Source organism: Rhipicephalus microplus, chromosome 7 (assembly GCF_043290135.1).
Source record: "Rhipicephalus microplus isolate Deutch F79 chromosome 7, USDA_Rmic, whole genome shotgun sequence".
In the NCBI taxonomy this organism is placed as follows: Eukaryota; Metazoa; Arthropoda; class Arachnida; order Ixodida; family Ixodidae; genus Rhipicephalus; species Rhipicephalus microplus.
The window spans coordinates 24739372-24760009 of record NC_134706.1 but is presented as its reverse complement, the minus strand read 5'-3'; positions in this window follow the sequence as shown (position 1 = coordinate 24760009).

Genomic DNA, 20638 nt, shown 5'->3' with positions numbered 1-20638 from the left:
CTGACCGGATCTCTCCGTGGATAACAGCTTTTGGAAAGAACGCTACGCTAGAGAAGCTGACTATTGATCTTTCTTGCTTCAAGCTGGAGGAGTGCAGGTCCTTGTTGAAGACGTTTGCATCACACAAATCCCTGAAAAGCATCACCGTGGAAAGTCTCCTAGATGCAGCCGAAATTGGGATACGTCAATTTTTGCGGGAGACTGGCATGCTGGAGCGCTTCACCCTCCCAAAGCCTCGCAATGTCGCACAACGCATCGTTACACTAAGAGATTTCGAGGAGCTGTCTAGCATCCGCATCATGCAGATGAGCCGCAATGGGTTCAGCTCACTGCGTGGCGCTCTGACCGTGTTACCTTCGTGCAGTCATGTGACATCCCTTTTCCTCGTGCTGTTTGAGCAGCTTGACGGTGACACCATATCTCTTTTGCTAAAGTACATTGCGGGCACGACAGTGCTCAGAAATCTAGAAGTGAACAAAATGTACATTAGCTTTAGCACCGAAGATCGTACGAAGAGGACGCTGATGCAAGCGTTGTCCATTAACAAGAGCATACGCAAGCTGTCACTGGGGTACGTTGATTTGGACGATACTGAGGCTCAAATACTCGTTGACAAGCTGCAGGCGACTCGTACGCTTTGCGAGCTATTCCTCTACTCAAGCACCGGCGAGTCGTTCATTTCATTTCTCCATAAGCTGTCGCCGATCATCTCGAGCAATTACACGCTCATCTGCTTGAAGATTCAGCGGTCCATCTGGCCGTACGAGGGTGCGTTTGCTGTCAGTAGCGCCGTGAGCCGGAACTGGTCGCTCGTGACGCGCGCTGCACATTTCGTCATGGGAATGAGACACCGGTACTGCGCCTCAGCTCTCGAGCTTGTGCACTGGAACCCCGCGGTGGTGGCTAAAGTGCAGGAACTCGCTTCCGTCGACGAAAATGAAGCAGTGTCGCGTATCCAGAACAGCCTCAAGAGTTTCTCCGAGCTGGATGACTTCATGCGCATGGCAGGTGTTGTGAAGTGGGGTGTGACTTGCGACACACGTGACGACTGTCGGCTGCAACTTACCGACCTCAGTCGAGACTGTTGGCTACACATACGAGAGTACCTGACTGTGAGCGACATCTTGGATGTCCCGTAGGCTGTGCTCTTATAAAACTTCAGCATATACAAGATCGCGCGCATCCAACTCGTGACGTTTTCGCACTCATGTACCGCATAACGTCTTACGTGCACTGAATGCTGCAGTGCATGCCGAGTTTCACTCCATAACATGCTACTGCAAACATCGATGCCTCATGCATGAGATGTCACTTGGACATTGGATGATCTCCAACAACTTAAAATGCTTGCATTGGGTCATTGAATATGAGCTTTGTAAACTAGCTACCATCTTTGTTTTGTTTCAGTTATCAATCTGTTGCGTGTGATAGGGTTAGTGCATTCGGTTCAGTGCATTAGGGTCATTGAACGAAGCGGGCCGCATCTGCGTCGGGGATGTTTATTGGCCCTTTAAAAAGACTGCTTTGCAGAAAAATCAGGCTTCTGTGTGAGTGTCGTTAGTTGTGGGTGAGAAATAGTCATCTTCTGCCTGACCGAAAAATTCAGAAAACGCGAATAAAATAATTAATAAAATTTTTTTTGTCCTAGTGAGGACTGAACCCAGGTCTTTTGTGTAGTAAGCTGGTGTTCCACAAAAGACATACACGCGTCTGCTTGGAAGTACAGTTAAAGTAACTTCCTCTTTTTCAAAATGACTTGACAATACCTTTCGTGGTTTACAACACATGCATCATGTATAGAGGCTTCACAATTCGATTGTAATATTGCGTGGTATAATCGTACATTGCCAACGGGTGTCCAAACAGGTCGTACTATACTAAGAAACTTCGTGGTCTAAAGCCGGCCACCCATTACCGAAAGGCACATACGGTACTGCGCGTATTCCCTTCCACCTTGTAGTGAGTGCATAGGAAGTTAGGAAACATTCCACATACAAAATTGTTCGTGGTTTAAAGCATGCACCCATCGCACAAAATGTAGCCATATGCTGAAGCTTGACTGAGCGAAGACATTTTTGACTTTATCGATTACATTGTAGTTATCCACAATTTACACCTCTCGATTAACATCATACATATGAACTTGCACTTAGTTGTTTGAGCACGCACTAGCGACAGGATAACGTTATCACATTCAACTCATGAAGGTGAAGCTAAAGGGCGCTCCAACTTTTTTTTTTTTTTTCATCAATACATTCGAGCCGGCGCTAAGACGCTGATGTCTGTCACCTCTGGCTCGACTATCCCAAACACGACTCAAGTAGCAGAATCACAGATAGGTGGGCGGATTGGTTTGGGTTTATATTGAAAAGAAAAAAAAGGGGGCGGGAGGCAGCGCAAGAACAAATACATGTCACGTAATATTCTATTCTTTTATAGTTATTTTAGTGGAGACCCTCTTTTCAGTATGAGCTATATTAACCCAGATGACATAGATTGATTGACTGATTTGTGGGGTTTAACGTCCCAAAACCATCATATCATTATGAGAGACGCCGTAGTGGAGTGCTCCGAAAATTTTGACCACCTGGGGTTCTTTAACATGCTCCCAAATCTGAGCACACTGGCCTACGACATTTCCACCTCCATTGGAAATGCAGCTGCCACAGCCGGGATTTGAACCCGTGACCTGCGGGTCAGCAGCTAAGTACCTTAGCCACTAGATCACAGCGGCAGGGCCAGACGACACAGATAATGGGCACTCGGACGGAACAGTTTTTTGCTGAAAATAGAAGGCCTGTGGCTGTTTAAAGAAACCGCAATGAAATAGAAGTGTTTTAACGGTCCATGGTAATCGGCAGAATAGAGAAAGTGGATCTGTATTTGCTGAGTAAATTTCCAAGATAATTATTTGAACTCATGTAAACATTTAATTGCTGGGTTGTGCTTTCTGTATTCTGTTATGCAGAAGGGGTTGTTGCATCAGATGTGCTGATGCAATATATGACAGCATAACAGAAGATAATGGAGTGTCGCCGGATGGGCCTACTGAAGCCACCACAAGGACCATCCAGCAGCTGTTTGCAATCAACACATCACGTATGTGTTCAGGAGATTAATAGCACGTTTTATTCAGTCGTCCACAATGTGCACCACAACTCCCTAAAGCATGGTGTGTTTCGTTCCATAGGCATTAGTCAAATACAATACAGCTGTGATTTCACTCCTTTTATTAGTAGTTGTGAAGAGCCGATCCATTTTTAAGTATCTTGCATGCCATGGTTTGTTCATGTACAAACAATTGAGAAAGGTGCAGCACAAGCTCTACACTTCCATCATTTCCCTTGCAGAGCCAAGCGTTATGCACTATATATGCCACTGATTTTTTCAGAGAACGGTACTGTTCAGCGTTAAAAAAACATCAACACAAGGAACACACAGCAGATATTACAGGGACATCATAGGTCGGCAGTGTGGAAGAACACTTACTCACCCTAATTTTTCCAGGACTTGCAGTCACCTCAATTCACTCTCACATGCACTCATGTCCATGCACTGAGGGTGAGTGAGTGTGCCGACCTGTAACGGACACAGACGTATAACTGTTTTCATGTTCAGTAAGAAATATTACTATGTTCAAAAAGCAGACATTTGTATAGGCTCGTCAGTAACAGCAGTATTATGTGACGTTTATCATGCATCTTTAGACATGCTGTAAAAGCTAAGTTTGACGCTGATGTAAGCATGTTCTTGAAAGTGTGCAGAATAAATACATAAATAAACAGTGGCTGACACTACAGCACAAGGCCCGGTCACCCAAGAACCACCAGGCCAAGAGCCAGCTACTCAAGGACCAGCAGGCCGAGAGCCAGCTGCTAAAAAATCAGCCAGCCAAGAACGGGCAGTCGACGAAAGTTAGTTTGATTCCCAAGCACAAGGACCCGTGCAAGCCCAGGAGATACGGCAAACAGTGCGAACAGGCCAAATAGGTATCGTATACTATACTGATGACAAATGGGGTCACAGCTATAGGAAAATAATATTGTGTTGGCTGACCAAAAGTGACTGTGGTCAATGTTTTCTGAGCCGTTGAAATCTGCTATCAATAATGGAATCACAATTTGTGGGTGGTATCTTTATAATGTGCACTTGACATGACAAACGAACCGAATTACAGGGATAAATGCACATAAATACACAATACAGCGGATGGCAGAACGTCGTAGCACAGTTGGTAGAGCATTGGATGCATTATCCGAAGGTCATAGGTTTGGTGCCTACCGAAGGCAGTTTTCTGTTTGTTCACTTTGGATGTCTTTTTCTTTTAATTTTATAATTACTATACTATGATGAAGAATTAAAATTTCCCCTGTGCTACTTGGGTTTAATGAGACACATACCATACGCAAGGACGCAATAAAAGCAGTGCAAAGAAGTTCATTATGTGCAGGCACATCAGCATTTGAGTGCCACATATCTCTTGCCGGTTTTGGTGGCCACTTGCATTGGTGCTTAATTGGTCAAAGTATTTCATTGTCTTTGTTTAAGCAGTAGTGCCTGCCTGTCATATGAGGCTTTAGGAAGAAATCATGGAAGCATTTGGTTAATCATGGAAGCGTCAAATAAGTAGAAATTAAAAAGAAAAAAGACGAAAAAGCAATCTTGCAACTTGTGTCTTGCAGGTGTGAGGCTGATAGCGGCTGGCTTTCACCAGCTCATGTCAAAATGAAGGCACAAGAAGTACAGTTATAAGAAAGAACAACTGAGCAGATAGAATAAAGTTTTTAAATACATCGTAATGTTTAAAAAAACAAGGAAAGTGAGGTCAACCTCATGACTACATTTGCTCATGTGATTAATGATAAACAAGAAAACAGTTGTGAAAAAGAATGCAGACGTGCAGGTGTGAACCTTGTTTAAAATTATTTCCTGTTTTTTGGGAATGGGAGGACTGCTAGGCATGGGAGTGCAGCTGATTTCAAAGAGGGAGGACCATGAGTTTATTTTAAGGCAAAAAGAAATGAAGCACCAGCACAGTAAACTCGATTATGATGAGAGGTGCCTCACCCTTCAAGAGCGCAAGATGTCATTGTTAAAGCGCAGGCTTGAAAGCCTCCAAGCTGAATTCAGAATAGGCCGAAAGAAGATGGTTGAGAGCACGAAAAAAAAATGATGGCACTTCTTAAGAGGGCAGAGCCATCTTTGACATTTTTTGTTTATTTCTCTACTGATCTTGATCAAAATGCACAGGCTTGTGTGGTTGTTTATGCTGATTTCAAATATTTAATTACTTTTTCTGTAACTAATTTTGTTTCTGTGAAAACCTATGTTCATCCCCTATTGTTTAAGGCCATCGTAGAAAAATGTGCCTAATTAAAAGTGATATTTGAAATATGGGAACATAGGCTAATGACTAGAGAGTGAAGGTATTCAAGAGCTGTTTTTTTTGTTTTTTTCGCCCTTTATCTATTATTTTACAGCAAAATAAACTTTCCATTTTCGAAAGCAGTTTTGATTGTGTCACAATCTTGATGAATATTTTATTAAAAAGGCTTGTTCTCTAAAAAGTGCTTTCGTGTGTTTCAAAGAAGGCAGATCTATAATTGCAAAAAATTTTGCCCTGATAGGTAATTCTAAATAATCATGAACCTACTCGCCCAAGCAGCAGTTTTAGCAAAGAACACAGTCATTGCTGTGGCCTCAAATACTACTCTAGCAGGGAAGACTCTACTAGAAAATACAGGGAAACTTGCGATCTATACAAGCCTGTATGAGAGCTTGCTAGAATAGCACCAACTCTGTACACGGGGGAAACACTCTGCCTGTGCAACTATCAGGTTTTTTTCTGAAATGCAGGAAGACAAACAGCCCAGCTATCCTCCCAAGGCCCCATTCGACTGCTTGTCTCACAGCACTCATCCTTTTGTTCAAGACACGCTGCTGTGTTGTTAGGTTGGCCTCGCCGTACGGTTTCAACAGCAGAGGTCATAAGGGATATGCAGAATCAACATACAGGCAAGAACTTTAACCTTTGACCGGCTTTTCAAGCATTTCATACGTCTTGCTTCTTCAGAAAATACCGCTACAAAGAAAAGCACAAGGAGCACACAATGGAAGTTGCTTAGGCTAACTTTCAGTAAATTCATGTAACACATGTGCACCCACTTCTTGAGAAGACTGCTTGCTGTATTCTTTTCAGATGATCATTTATGCCAGAAGACTACGTCTAAGGTATTCTGAAGATAAGACAAATATGTCCACTTTGATTGAGAAAATTATTGCTCTTTTATGCATGTTAGTCCTCATGCAAATGTGAGATATGGGAACGCATTGACAATGACAACAAGTGTGTCGTGCTAAAGTGCCACAGAAAGAGCTCAGGTTCAGAGCTCCATGGCACTAAAGTAAATGTAGCAGAAAAACTTGAATTTAAAAGAGCATTTTCATTTGTACAGAGCTAAAGTATTTTATGAAGTTCAGAGCAGCTATATTTGTAATTACATGGGAAGTGTCTGTAAAAAGAAAGAGCAGGATTACGTTGTTTGCTACTTTACGGTGCAGAAAAATGCAATCTCTCTGGCCTTTGCAGTCAAGGCAGTGTCTAATTGCAGAAACACATTCAAGTAACTATGTCACGCAAGCAAGTCCTTCCCTTAATCCACGCTAGCACTCGAGATGCTGTAGACAGATTTAATGGCATGGCCAAACACACAATATGCTTTAGTGACACGAACCACATAGAGGTGATTGAACTGGGCTCATAGTTTGAGACATCGAATATGGAAGTCCTCATGCATACGGGTGTAGTGTTCGCAAACTTGCAGTCGTTAAGCAACTTACTATGATGCACTGAGTTTGTACAGAGAACGTAGGGGTACTGGGGCACAGTGCGAGAGATACATCATTTTCAGCATTATTGTGGAGCTCCGTCCCACCCTGCAGACTTCGACTTGTTTATATGTTATCGTAGCTTCATTATCCCATAAAGTAACTAGTCTTTTTCATGGCACGACATTCTCTACCTGGAAGGTTCTATAAATGAAACGCTAGTCAATTAAAATTTATTATACGTGGCCTTAATATTAGTTTATTACAGGTATTTTTTTTAATGAAAATTTATTTGGACACATCAATGTTCATGTTTTCAACAGTTTCATTCTAAGATCTCTTTTTGTTGATTGAGAACTCTGACCATACATTGCATAAACTTATTCTTGCTTTCAGGCGACTCGTTTTTATGAAACTTTTACGTGGCACCCCATTAGTTAGAAGCTGCATTACACCACTTACATTTGTTTCTTATATAGTTGTACTACACTAGCAAATCAACTGAATGTACACATTGAAGCCCTTCACTACATTGTGTCTCTTATAATCATGTAGTTTAGGAACATAAAACACCTTCAAACAAATTAGAAATTATTTATAGCAGGATCGCTTGCTTATACAACATGAAAAAGTTGCATCTTGTCTCAGCACAAGCTACCCTGGCGTGACTGTATAAGTACTTGTCTGAACAACTTCATGCAGCTCTATAGGTTCGATATCACGGTTTTCATCCACTTGACTGCATCATGGTGACTGTCCACGTAGGGTCGTTCATTTGACAGATAATCGCGTTGGGTCACACAATCGATTGGTATTTTAAAGCATGGAATCGCTTGTGAACAGAAAAGAGAGCCTTTTGATCCTTGAATGGTCAGCAAACTGCTCGCGCTGTGCCGTCTATGAAGCCTCGGCGATTGTAGAGCGGTGCGCTCTTTGAACGCTAAGCCTGCAAGTAAATGAGCATTGGGTGAACAGACCACCGAGGGACACAGTACGGAGTGCGTACCTGAGAAATGATTTCTAGTGTTGGGCGGGTCCAATCAGACATGGTTATCGACGTCACGGAGCAAATAGCGGAGGGTGCTCTCGATGAGATCGAGCATCACATTTGTTGCGGAGGGAATTACTGAAAAGTGCCTTCCAAACAGCGGCTCCAGTTCGCATAGTCTGTTTAGGTATGCCAGATGCTGAAGAGGGCCTCATCTCCTGGAATGCTCACACCCTGCGGCGTTCTCACAACATCAGACAGTATAGTAGTGCACTTTTGAGCCTTCGCACATCGTTCCACTGAAAACGAAAATAATTGCGGAACTGCCCGGTGTACGTTTCATCGATGTCAAGATGGCCGTGCACTGACAGCGGGTCTCGGCACGTGTATTCGGACAGCTCCAAGCACAGCAAAACCTCCATTTCGGACCACTTCAAAAAAGCTCACGAGGAAAAGGTCCTCTAGAACACTTCTCGGTGACATCACTTGTCACACAATCGGTAATTACTGCACTAAACAGACCAACGAATGAAAGCACGAAAACGACACCAATTGATATGCGAATGTCTACAAAGCTTAAAATGATTCCGGAAAGGTTCAGTGGCTATCACCAAGCGAACCCTTTGTTTCTTCACTCGAGAAAATTCACCAATGACGCCTCATTCAAGCTTATATCTACAAGCTTATGAATAACTAACTCATATATATTTGTTTTACTTGGTCAAATTGAAAAATAAAACGATTTTAGTTGTGTTTCACTCAGCCGCATTTTGCCTGAGGGCGCTGCAAACTCTAAAGCTACATTCCGCTTTACAAAACGCGCTGATAAAACTTGAGAGTCTTCTCCCGCTCCGCTGCGTCTTAGCGGAGCTACTCGGAGCAGTGCGGACCGTAAACATGCCCAACTAAAAAGCCAGTATCGGGCAGCGGATGGTCCCGGAGTTCGCTCACCTAAAGTATTCTTGCATGACCCTGGCATAGAACACTTTCGTGTAAAAAAAAAAAGAATGCAGTGCCTACTACATATCTGATATTTCGCTAAGCTTCAGATATACCACCGTATGTAGAATGCGCTCAAGAATAACTCCAGACGCCCTATTGGCAAATTTCAGTAAGTATAGGGGGCGCCACAAGAAAACCGAGATGGATGTCATTGTGGTGATCAAGTGCATGCACGGAGCTTTCAGCGCAGGTGTCATCAGTGCGTGGTGGCCGCCGCTAGAGGTAGGATAATTTTTCACGGCATTGAAATTCACATGATGGAAGCAGCTCATGCTTGAGTGCGTTAAGTGTGGAACACGCTGCGTGACCTTTCACCGTCTTCGGCGTTCGCGACGTGCTCGGGCAGCAGCCGGTTCGGTGACGTTCCGTCGCGCTGCGCTGCGGCATGCGTGGAACTTGGCAAGTTTTTGTCACCTGCTGGGTCCGGCGATCGTGTGGCCGTATATCGACAACAGTAAACAGCACGGGAGGCAGGTTATGTAGGGCCGCTAGTGTTACTGGTCGTTTCTTTACCACTCCAATTGTTCCGATCGAGGACACCGGTTTCAATTACCCATTTTACGCCTGATAAGACAGATGCTTGGGTTAGTTGGTGATTGGGAATCAACATATTTGCACAGCGCAAGACTACGAGTAGTCACTACGTAACTGCAGTCTCTTCTTCTGTAGTTACGTCGGAACTACTCGTAGTCTTGCGTTGTACAAATATGTCATTTTATAGCCCTGGCACGAAACGCTGGCATGAAAATTTGAGTGCCCTATACACGCTTGCGCTTGAACCTCGACGGCAGCGGCCTCTGCCCAACTGATGTGTTAGTCAGCGAGCGGCTGCCACGTGTTTTACATTCGGTAAAGTATAGTTGTATTTAGCGTGTAAACATTGTAACTGCCCTCCCCCCCCCCCCCCCCCTCAAGAAGAAAAAAGACTGACCTGTTGTGTCTCAGGATTACCCACCATAGTAGCACAGCACGTTATGAGGGCCGTGCTGCCGAGTTCGGTGGCACGGGCTCGATTGCCGGCCATGTATCCATGACGTTGGAATTTTGTTAGGGTTAAACGTAAGAGAACAACCATATGCTGAAATTTTAGAGCACATTAAAAAACACCAAGTGGTGGAAATCAATCCCTAGGTCCTTACAGAAGCATCTCACAATATCGTGGTTTTTCTAAATAAATCTCAGCAATTCTGCTCCGTACCAAAAGTCAGCTGACTCTAAGTCCACGCTGGTAACCACTTTGTTAGTGGGACAAGTTTCACGATGTGCAGTTTGACAGTCTTTTGTTGTTTTTCCATCGTCAGCGGAAAAAAAAAACAAGCACGTTTATGACGCCTTTAACGGCGCGGTTTGAGCATCACAGCCCGCAGCACACGCATTTGCTCTAAAATTGTTTACCCATCACTGAAGCTGAAAGGTCCTACAACCTGGCATCAACAAAATCTATCATGGTTCAGCTCCCGCATGCTCAAGAAGTTGTGGGTCACGACGACGACGAAGCACAGCTTGCACGTTGTCACCAGGCAAGTTTTCGTTCTAGCTCCACCTTGGTGGTGTAGTGGCTAAGGTACTCGGCTGCTGACCCGCAGGTCGCGGGATCTAATCCTGGCGGCGGCGGCTACAGTTCCGATGAAGGCGGAAACGTTGTAGCCCCGCTCTGCAACTGCCCTCTGCAAGTGCCCGTCGAGCAGGGAGCATGAACGCTTGGGTCGGATGCTCGAGAACAAGAGCATGCCGAGCTGCCTCATTCTTCGGCTCGAGCTAGTAGATGAATCTACCCTATTGGAGGAATCTGCCCTTTCATTTCTTCCCTTCCTCATCCTCCTCCTACCCTATTGTAAAGTACACAGCTTGTTTCTATCGCAATGCAACCAGGTGGACACGTGACGGGTTTTTGAATAATTTGCTGTGATTGCTAATCTCTCCTTAGGTTGTTCAACTGCGCTGTTCTGCAATTTTACTGATGTTCCCTTGAAAAACAGAAAAAGTTTTGCTGGCTTTTTTTGTTAAGGAGGTTCTTTGATTTTTATGTGAAACTTTTTGATGCGTCAGCGAACACGCAAGTGTACGGTAAACGTCAAGGCGGCTGACACAAAAAGTCATCCTCAAACGGGAATGGCACCATACGTCTCGAGAATTTGTGACGTCAGGTAAAGTAACGTCGCATGTTGACATCGTCAGATGACACCGTCTGTTCACCAAAGATGGGCTGGGTGCCGTGCACCTTTCACCAAAGAACGATGTCAAAGCTGTCCATACTTCCTACCACGGAAACAGCAAAAAACACGCATTCGTTTCAGCGTTTTTGGGGAAAGGGGGGAAGAGGGTGGGTTCATACGCTCGAGTGATAGCGTGGCTTCCACCTTCGAGTATTATTTGGTATATGTCACGCTTTTCAGCCGTTTTCTTTTAAATTCGAGAGCGTGTTCGATTTCTTGGCAACAATAAAAACGCATCCAAGTTTTTGCTTATACATTAGTTCGATTTTTCTATTCAATATAATATTGATCTATTGGTCGCAAGTGACTGAAAAGATAAATATCTCATCTGTATCGTTGTGTTTTTCGAAGCTCAGGTAATCTTTATCTAAGAAATCATTGCGTAAGTGGTTGGAGCTTCTAACATCTTCCTACCATGGAATCATGCGACCCGTCATTGTGTATTGTTCGATCTCAGGCGAGGGTGTGCTTCGTCACAAGCCTCGAGTACCTGTACATCTTGTCGTGGGATCGCCTTTCGGAAGACGTGGTCCAGATGTTCGTGCGTACGTCAAGCACCAGCCTACCTTGCCTGAAATATCTACTCGTCCACTACAGGAAATGTCCCGGCGATGACTTCAACAACCGGATCACACGGATGCGGGGACCGTGCTCAACAGGCAGCGAAGCCCTTGTTCGTAATGGCCCCTGCATCCAGTCTTGCTCGACGGCCACTTTCATAGGACTGGCTAAGCCACTGAACCGGAACGTGCAGCCCATGCTGTAGCTTAATTTTAGACTATTGACAAAAAACCCAAAAACGTTCGCGAAAAACAGTTGCCTAATGACATCGATTACATCCTAGCTTGCTTCAGAATTGTGACTATGTCCTTCTTATTGTACTGCACCAAAAAGAAATAAAATATTTGCAAAAGCCAGAACGCTTTCCTGCCGAGCTAAAGCTCACGCGCGATGACAGCGCCTCCCCTTTTCCCCTCAATATGTTACGTGCAGTACATCTACAGTGTGACTGCGTTTGACCATGACCAGGCTAAAGGGGCTTCTTAGTATACTCTTAATCAGTCATTCATCCACAATGCCAGTGCCTCCCGCCTCTGCTACACAACACGCAACAATTCTAGCAAGTAGAGGCGCTGCCATTGTTCGCGAGTTGTTGCTATGCGGATAAGTCGCATTGTAGTTTTTTGCAACTCGTTCGTTGTAAAGCAGTTAACATGGACTTGGAATTAGACAAAACACGAGACGAGGTGTTACGTATCGTGTCTTGTTTTTGGGTTCATTTATAACTGCGCCATTCATTTGTTACTGATCCATGATTTTCTGCATTTAGCAGACTTTCAGCACGTGGAGAATAAGGGTTGTCCAACATTAGTTTAGTCGTAAGAAATTAGTAACTGCACCGGTGGTGTAGTGGTTATTATGGTCGACTGCTGTCGCGAAGGTCGAGAGTTCGAATCCCGGCCGTGGCGACCCAATTCATGCATGGATGCGAAATTCTAGAAGAGCTGTGTTATTGGCCGTGTAGGTGCACGTTAAAAAACACCAGATAGCGGAAATTGGCGCTGCCCTTTCCTTTGGCGTTCCTCAAAATATTATCGTGGTTTGATGCGTAATATTCCGAGAAATTATTATGGAGTGCACAGTTGTACGCAGAACAAGACTTTCCCTTACGAGCCGAGAAAGATTGACTGAATACGTCAACTACACATTGCTGATAATGAACACACGGAAGTGTTCATCGAAATAATGAGCGATGATTGCTTATCTGAACGCTCTGTTTGGTTGCTTGATTGTGATGCACGTGCGCCTAACAAATTCTTTCACGTGAACGAAAATTTCTGCGCTTGCATAGTGTTGGTTTTAGGTACGGTTATCTCTTTTTTTTTTCAAAATAAACTTCACTTGTTAGATAGTGCTCGTACAGTTACCTTTTCGCTGCCCTTCTCGCTCGTGTTCGCGCAGATTTCACGTGTGCGTAAGACTAGCGATATTATCTGTAGTGTAGCGTGTAAAGGTAGATATGAATTCCGCCATCACAAGCAGAAGGGCTGAAGAAATGCTAATAAACCAAGGGAATCTTGGTACTAGGTATTTAACGCAATTCATTTTTGATGACTCACCAGTCGTTTTTTATTCTTGCCTTGAAGATAGACGTGTGATTAGAAAAACGAGCGCGACACGACACGCACATTGTTAAAATCGATCTGTTTCAAGGAATTGGTTTAGTCGCGTGGATAGAAGTGCTCCCTGTGACTTCAATGAATATTCGCGTTAACAGTGCAAAAGTCATTAAATGCATGTCTGGCGTGAACTAATTTCGCTCGTAAAAAGTGGCATTCATTGCTGAAAATAAAGATGGTTGCTGGCATATGTTCAGCAAGTTGTGTTTGTCTTGTTCGTTTCAGTATGAACTCGTACATGCACGTGTTTGAAAAGAATGGTTAAACCCGTAAGAGCGGTGCTAATTAGATGCTGCAGTTTAAGATATCTGGTGCAGCAGTGCTATATGAACCTTTTAAAAACTTCGCAACGATCCTGAAAATGACAATTCAAGATCTTACTGTCAGCACATTAAAAGAACGTGGTGAAAAAGGACGAATATAAGCGCTGTGAAGGTAAGGATTGTGAACCAGATAGGTGCTGAACGTAAGGCGGTGTTCGATGTATTAGAAATGTAACTTGAGTGAAAATAAGTATCAGTAAGTTGGTATCCCATTTTAACATCTAGCACGCCATATCGTACAAGGATTGGTGAAAACAATAGATGACAAGCGTGCTCGGAATAATGGTAGACCTTTTGCGCCCTACCCCCCTTATTTTGTCTCGCACACCGGACTCGCCCCACAGAGGCGCGAAAAGAACGCACCTACACTCCTTGAAGTTTGGGACACGACTAGTTTATTTTCTAAGAAAAACAGGCTTCGAAAGCGACAGGCTTCGAAACTGGCTTCAAAAGGGGCGTGGCTGCGTATCTTCCATGGCCCTCCGGAGATAAGTGAGGCATGTTGGCCGCGTCTGCGCCGTGCGCCTCGGCATACGAATTGGTATGCGCACACAAATAAAATTATGGCGGTTACCGGCGTCATCGCCCGCTACAGGACTATTGGAAAACATACCTGTTTGAATTTGAACCCTCTTTAGAGCTTTTAAAAAAGATAATTTAAAGAACCTACCATAAGGCTCCACGCATGTTTGTAATAATGCTAGCATCAATGAATGGGTTAGACTGAAGCGTAAACGAAATTCAAAGTGAAACACGAAAAATTTCAAGGTAGTTGCTTTATTTTAGTTTTGCAACCAAAGTGCTTCAATTAGCATGGTCATAATAATGTCTATTAAGGAAAAACATTCGTCTCTACTGATGCTGAAGTTTCCAGTATTAAAATAACATTTCATCCGTCCGCCTTTTACCCGATCCCCCTCAGTGGGCACTGACCATTCATATTGCTGGTGCATCATCATCATCCTCACTAACAGGTTATCGATGTGACAGATGCTAATTTTTAGTTTAGTTTCAATTAAGTATCCTGCCGCCCGGTTCTTGGCCCATCCCCCTTTGTGGGTAAGCGCCATCCATCAAAGGTCATCAGCATCAGCATCAGATGCTAACATCCGCTTTGAAGCAGGTAAGAATAGTTAATGATTCGCTCATCTAATGTTATTGTGACAACAAGGATTTCGCTGCCATTGTCTCAAGATATAGGCACGCCTACCCAAGGAAGCTTGAACCAAGTTCCCATAGTGTGAAGTTGACATCCTGCGGGACAACCCGCAATCCCAATTTCCGAATTAGCTCACTCGCAACAATCTATCATTTTCAAATGGGCTTTGTACGCAGAAGATACAAGTACATTGATGTAATAAGTCTCGAATATTAGGAGACTGGATGATTTCGGTGCCCATCGTCCAAATACGTTCACCACAATTTTCTGTCTTTTCTCAAGTGTCTTAGCAATTCAGCTGTCTGCTTGTAGTCATGGTATGTTTAAATAGTGAACCTACCTGAATAGCCCCGCGATATTGTATGCGTTAACGTGGACTCGACGCTAGAAAAGCTGCTTATGTATGCTTGCTAGAACACAACCATACTGATCGGAAATGTTACCGGCTGTACGAAGTTTGCGTCAAAAATACGAATAAAGCTCGCCATTTTTTACAACGCAGCAACATGGCTGACGTCATTGAAGAAAGTGCACGAGAGGCACTGTGTCCAAACGGTCCAGTGACAGTCTTGCACGGCGTTCGATTGGCTGATATCGAAGGAATCAAGGGCACCTTTACCAATGCGACTCTGGACTACCGGTCTCCCTGCACGGCGAGCGAGCGTGGGACGTGTCACATCGTACGCCAGCTGTCGGTGTGGAACGAGTTCCTGTTGGACGCGTATTTGGAGCTACGCAAGGAACCGGACGCTGTCGGGTTTCTGTCTCTGGTGACTCTCGAACAGGCTTACCCATCCATTCCCGAAGCGCGCAAGCTCCACCAATGCGCCACGCTTGTCTACTGGCTCCTCACGGTTCATCGCTGCGTCGTCAGCGTTGACGTCCACTTGCGCAATCTCGGTCCGCACTACGTGCTCGTATTCGCGGCACTTCGAGGAAACCCGGCCGTGAAGACGCTTAAGCTGGGCCTGTGGACCTACCGGAGTGACCACCAGGAACCTCTTGCTATCGCGAACTGCCTGGAGAACATCGAGGAACTCGAGTGTCGCCTCTTTCCTGACTGGCCGTCGCACATTCTCTCCGCGCTGACGATGCTGCTGGGGAGGACCGCCTCCTCATCCCTGAGTTCTTTGAAGATCCCGAAGATACCTCTGCGGAACCACAAGGGCTGGTTGTTGCTTGAGGCTCTTGTGACGAACAGCACGCTGAAAAAGCTGGGAATGCGTGGCGCTGACTTTGCGATGGCCTGGATGAGCCACGGTTACAAGTTCCGGAGACAGCTTATTGGTGGTGCCTGCTCCCTGACCAGGTTAAGCATCTCCGATATGGCGGAAATGCGCAAAGACGTCTTCAAGTGGCTTCTAGGCTGTCTGCGAGAAAACAGGACGTTAACTCACGTTTCCCTGCGTCGCATAGCGGTCGACGAGGACAGCGTGGCCGTAGTGACCAGCATTCTCGAAGAGAACAGAGTCCTGCGTGTCTTCAACATGTGTGAAATGAGAGCCGACACCGAAGGTACGGGAGAGGGAATCTTTGACAGCTGGCTGCCAGCGCTTGCTGCTAACGAAACACTGGAAGAGTTCACGCTTCCACTGAACGCCTGGAATCCAGAGCTCTGGAAGCAATTCGCCGACATGCTGCCGTCGAGAAGCGTCACTCGAAGAATCACCATCGAATTCATCCAAGATGATTACCGCTCCATGGCGCTGACGTACGGGGTCCTCGCCGACACACCCGAAGCGGGACGGATTGTTTTCTTCAAAACCCTGAACCTGCTCAGCCATTCTGACACCGCGTGGAACGAACCCGCTCAGTGCCATGTGTGGTTGTTCCAGAACACTCGGGACATCTTCTCGGGCGTGCTGCGACAGCTTCCTGAGCTCGGTCACGTGACAATAGTGCAATTTCGCATGTCCCTAGATCTTCTAGATCAACCAATGTCCTCGGCGATCTCGTCTTACATTCTAACGACCCGCACTCTGAAGAGACTCTGCATCATCTGCTTCTCGCTGGAAGCCGGTGCCAATAACGCAGTGTCCTTCTGGAGCGACGTCATTGAGTCGCTCACCGCGAATTTGAGCGTGACGACGCTAGCGATGAAGCCGCGGTGCATTACAGAACGTGCGATCGGGCATCTGGCGGACGTCCTGAAGTCGAGTCAGAACATTCACACTGTGCGCATCGATTTCGAAGAAAGCGCGCACCGCGACACCTTTGTTCGAGCTTTGTCCGCTGGTGTGAATTACGTGCTTATGAGAGTCCACCTGAACAACTACTGCGAAAGGCGGGTTCGCAGAGAGTGGTTCACCATACGTGACACTGTATGCAGAAATTCCTGTCTGGTGCAGCTAGCTGGCGAATTCGTAAGTGGCCTACGGTGTGACAGGTACGTAATGTATTGGAATGTCAAAAAGTAATGACTCGTTATAAGGGCTTATACTTCTAAATGAACTTTCGGGCAGCTAAAATGTAGGCGATGTTACGTAATACACGAGGAAGCTGCGACCTGGACCGTTAAACCAACGCTTTTCTGACTTTCGCATAGAGTGACGGGAACTTTAACGAGGCCGGGCGAAACGAAGACCAAACTCCGCATGCCTGTATTTTTAAGCTTAGGCACACGTTTATTAACATGCGATGGTCAAAAGTATCACAAACCTTTATAGAGCCTCTAAAACTGATATCATTATTATTAATATTGTAACATATCAAATGCATGAAACCAACTTTTCATGCGTGCACGTCTAACATTGCATAGTTTCTGGTATTCATGAAGTTTTGGCCACCTGCCGGGAAAGGAACCATTAGAAGCTTGTTGCAGCTGGTGTGTTTTGGCAGTGCCCTGTTTGCAGATAATAATAATAATAATAATAATAATAATAATAATAATAATAATAATAATAATAATAATAATAATAATAATAATAATAATAATAATAATAATAATAATAATAATAATAATAATAATAATAATAATAATAATAATAATAATAATAATAATAATAATAATATAACTAATAATAATAATAATAATAATATCTGAGTTTTATTGTTCCGATACCAAGATATGATCATGAAAGACGTCATAGCGGAGGGTTCCGGCAATTTCGACCATTTCTTGTTCTGAAACAAGCACGGACATAGCACAGTGTTCAGAACTCTACCATTTCGCCTTCATCGAACTGCGACCGCCGTATCCGGGATCGAACATCAAGGGCGAAGGAGCGACGTGATGTTGGGTGTCATATTAGCGTCATGAAGATGTCACACCAGACGTCATCGCAGGGTGTTCTTTTCCACTTTTTGCAGTGACGCCATATCCTCTGTCGCGTTTGTGAAGCATCTGAGTAGCCGAAAATTCGAGTAACTCCTTTTCAGCAAAGATAACGCTGCAGTGTATATAGCCCTTCACAGAAATGCGAGACCTTCAACAACGCAGGTATTGCGCCGGGGCCCTCGAGCGAATGCACAAGCACGGTGCGCTGCCCGAACGAGTCGCCCAGATCTCGTCCGTCAGCGAAGTCGAAGCGTCCGCCATGATTAGGGACGCCCTGAAAGGCATGCAGGGCATGCACGACTTCATGAGGCTGGCGGGGGTCGTCAAGGATCGGGTGAAGTGTGGCCCGGCCACGGCGCCGTTCCTCTCGCAACTGGACAGTCTCGACGATCTATGCTGGATGCGTGTGAGGAGATACCTGCGGCTCGATGACATCCGGGACTCCGGGCCGCAGCCACCTGCAGTTAATAGCGTGCAGTGACTGTTGCAACAACTCTCGGAAAGAGCAGTCGTAAAGTGGACTGTGTTCGCCCCGACCGTTGTGGTTGTGCAGCTCTGAACGTTTTTCTCCTTCTCGCATTTTAAAAATAACTGTCCGATCTTGTCGTAACAATGTCGCATTCGGCCTCTAGAGGTGGATTTAATATATTATTGCGGGTATACTTGAGGCATGACAGAGTGAAACTTATTGGAGGCTAACGGGAGGGTCACTTTTAAAGCTTGTTTCATGTATGTCTAATTTTTTTTTTCGGTAAGCGCATATCAATTCCTCGCTGACACAAGTGAAATATATTCAAATAAAACGAAAGCTCGCGACCGTTCGTTCATTTCTCCAGAAAAAAAAAACAGCTAGAAAAGACTGAAAACAAGCACGAGAACACCTATAGGTCCTGCGCTGACAAAAAAAAAAGAATGAGTGCATTGGCACACATAAGTGCAGTGTATCTTAATTTACTGTTGTCTTGTCCAGCTCGGCTTTGAGCAATGAAAGTAGCTGTTATTTGGCCATGTGCCATTCAGTCATGTGCCAGATAAACCGTAAATTTTTACTTTGGCATACATGAAATTATGAGTTTTCGGAAAGAAGTTCTGTTAAGCTTCTCGTTTCGTTTATTTTCCCCTCCTCACCAATATAGTCGCGCTTCAATGGTATGGTGCACGTTCATGCCTGTGACAAGGTGTTTCCGAGTGCTTAGCGTTAAAAGTTTCACGGCTGATATGTTTTGGCGATGGTTGCTTCTACAAGACGTCATGTCATTTGTACACGTACCAGGCATACTTTTCTGGACATTTGTAATTTTGCATTTAATTTGACGTAGGTGTGACGCGTACATAGTCGCGACACAAACGCACGAGTTGCCAGCACAACTTCACGTGAAGAGAACATGACGTACAAAGAAGCGTTCAATTAAACAGTGTTTTGTTTTTATTGTAAACGCAACACTAACACAAAGCGAAAGTGAAGCATTCGTCTTTAACGTCGTGCATGAGACGATATCGTCTAACAGTTTTGCTGCCTTTTTCTTTGAGATGAGCGATGAAGCCAGAGTCACTTCTCCAGCCACTAAGCGAACCAGCTAAGCCAAGCGCGTCGACTTTGTCGACATCGCTATTTTTGGAGGCGTTTTGTGGCCGTGGTTATGCTGACTAAGCGACGACGAGTGAGCTGTCGGCTGTTGGATTTCCTTACCGATAGTGCCCATATTGGGAGGACGGCGTTGACAGGCTGCCGTTAATACGACTGGAGCGATGGCAGACGCCACAAAGCGCCTTTATATACCACCTTGGCCTCAGCGGAAGGCCGATGCCGAAGAAAGTGGCAGCACAAGTCTCAAGCGTGGAATTGCAACCCCGTCAAGTAAGCCTGCGTTTCACTCGGGCGTTCTTGATGTTTGAGCTCTGCACGCACTTATTACCGAAGAACAGGTGTAGATCTGTTTGATTTTGCGACTCACTTTTCGAGGCAAAGCGCCCGCATAATCACAGTTGTGCACACTGGCTCCGTTTCGGGCTGTGGCGGCCCCTTGTTCAGGTTTGCGGCATCCAGTGGTACCACCGATATTAGAAAAATTAGTAGCTGCAAAGGATTGTCGTTCTGATAATACCCGGTCTCTTTCTTTTGCATTTGTGGTTGTGGTTCATGTCAGTTAATGTTAAGTAATGTGCCAGCTAGCCCCACAGCGAAGTGTGATATTTATAACGTCGCCGATTCACAAATCGCGATCCTGAGCAGTCGTGATCATTAACATGTTGCTAGATGTTTTGATAAAGATGCGTATGGAATACTGTGACTACGTTTTACAAATAAGTAAGTATACAGAAACACGAGCGCCAAGAGTGCTGGTTATCGACCTCATGTAAGGCTCGATCATTTGAATCTGAAAGATATGGTCTAGAGTCGAATTCAAGCTACAAAGGTAATGCATTCGCGATGATGCTAACTATGGAAGGTACGGGTGCTTCAAAAATAATTGTGAGCACGGGATCAGTGCCAGAACTGGGCGAAACTAAAGTGCCTGGTTATTTTTAGGAAAGTACCGCCGTTCTTTTAACCAAGCCGCCGTGCCGTGCACACCCTCCTCTCTCACCTCTCCGGCCGCTCGGAACATCGCGTGTTTTATTAGCGTGACATAGCATTCTCGATCATGAAAGTGGCGCGAGCCAG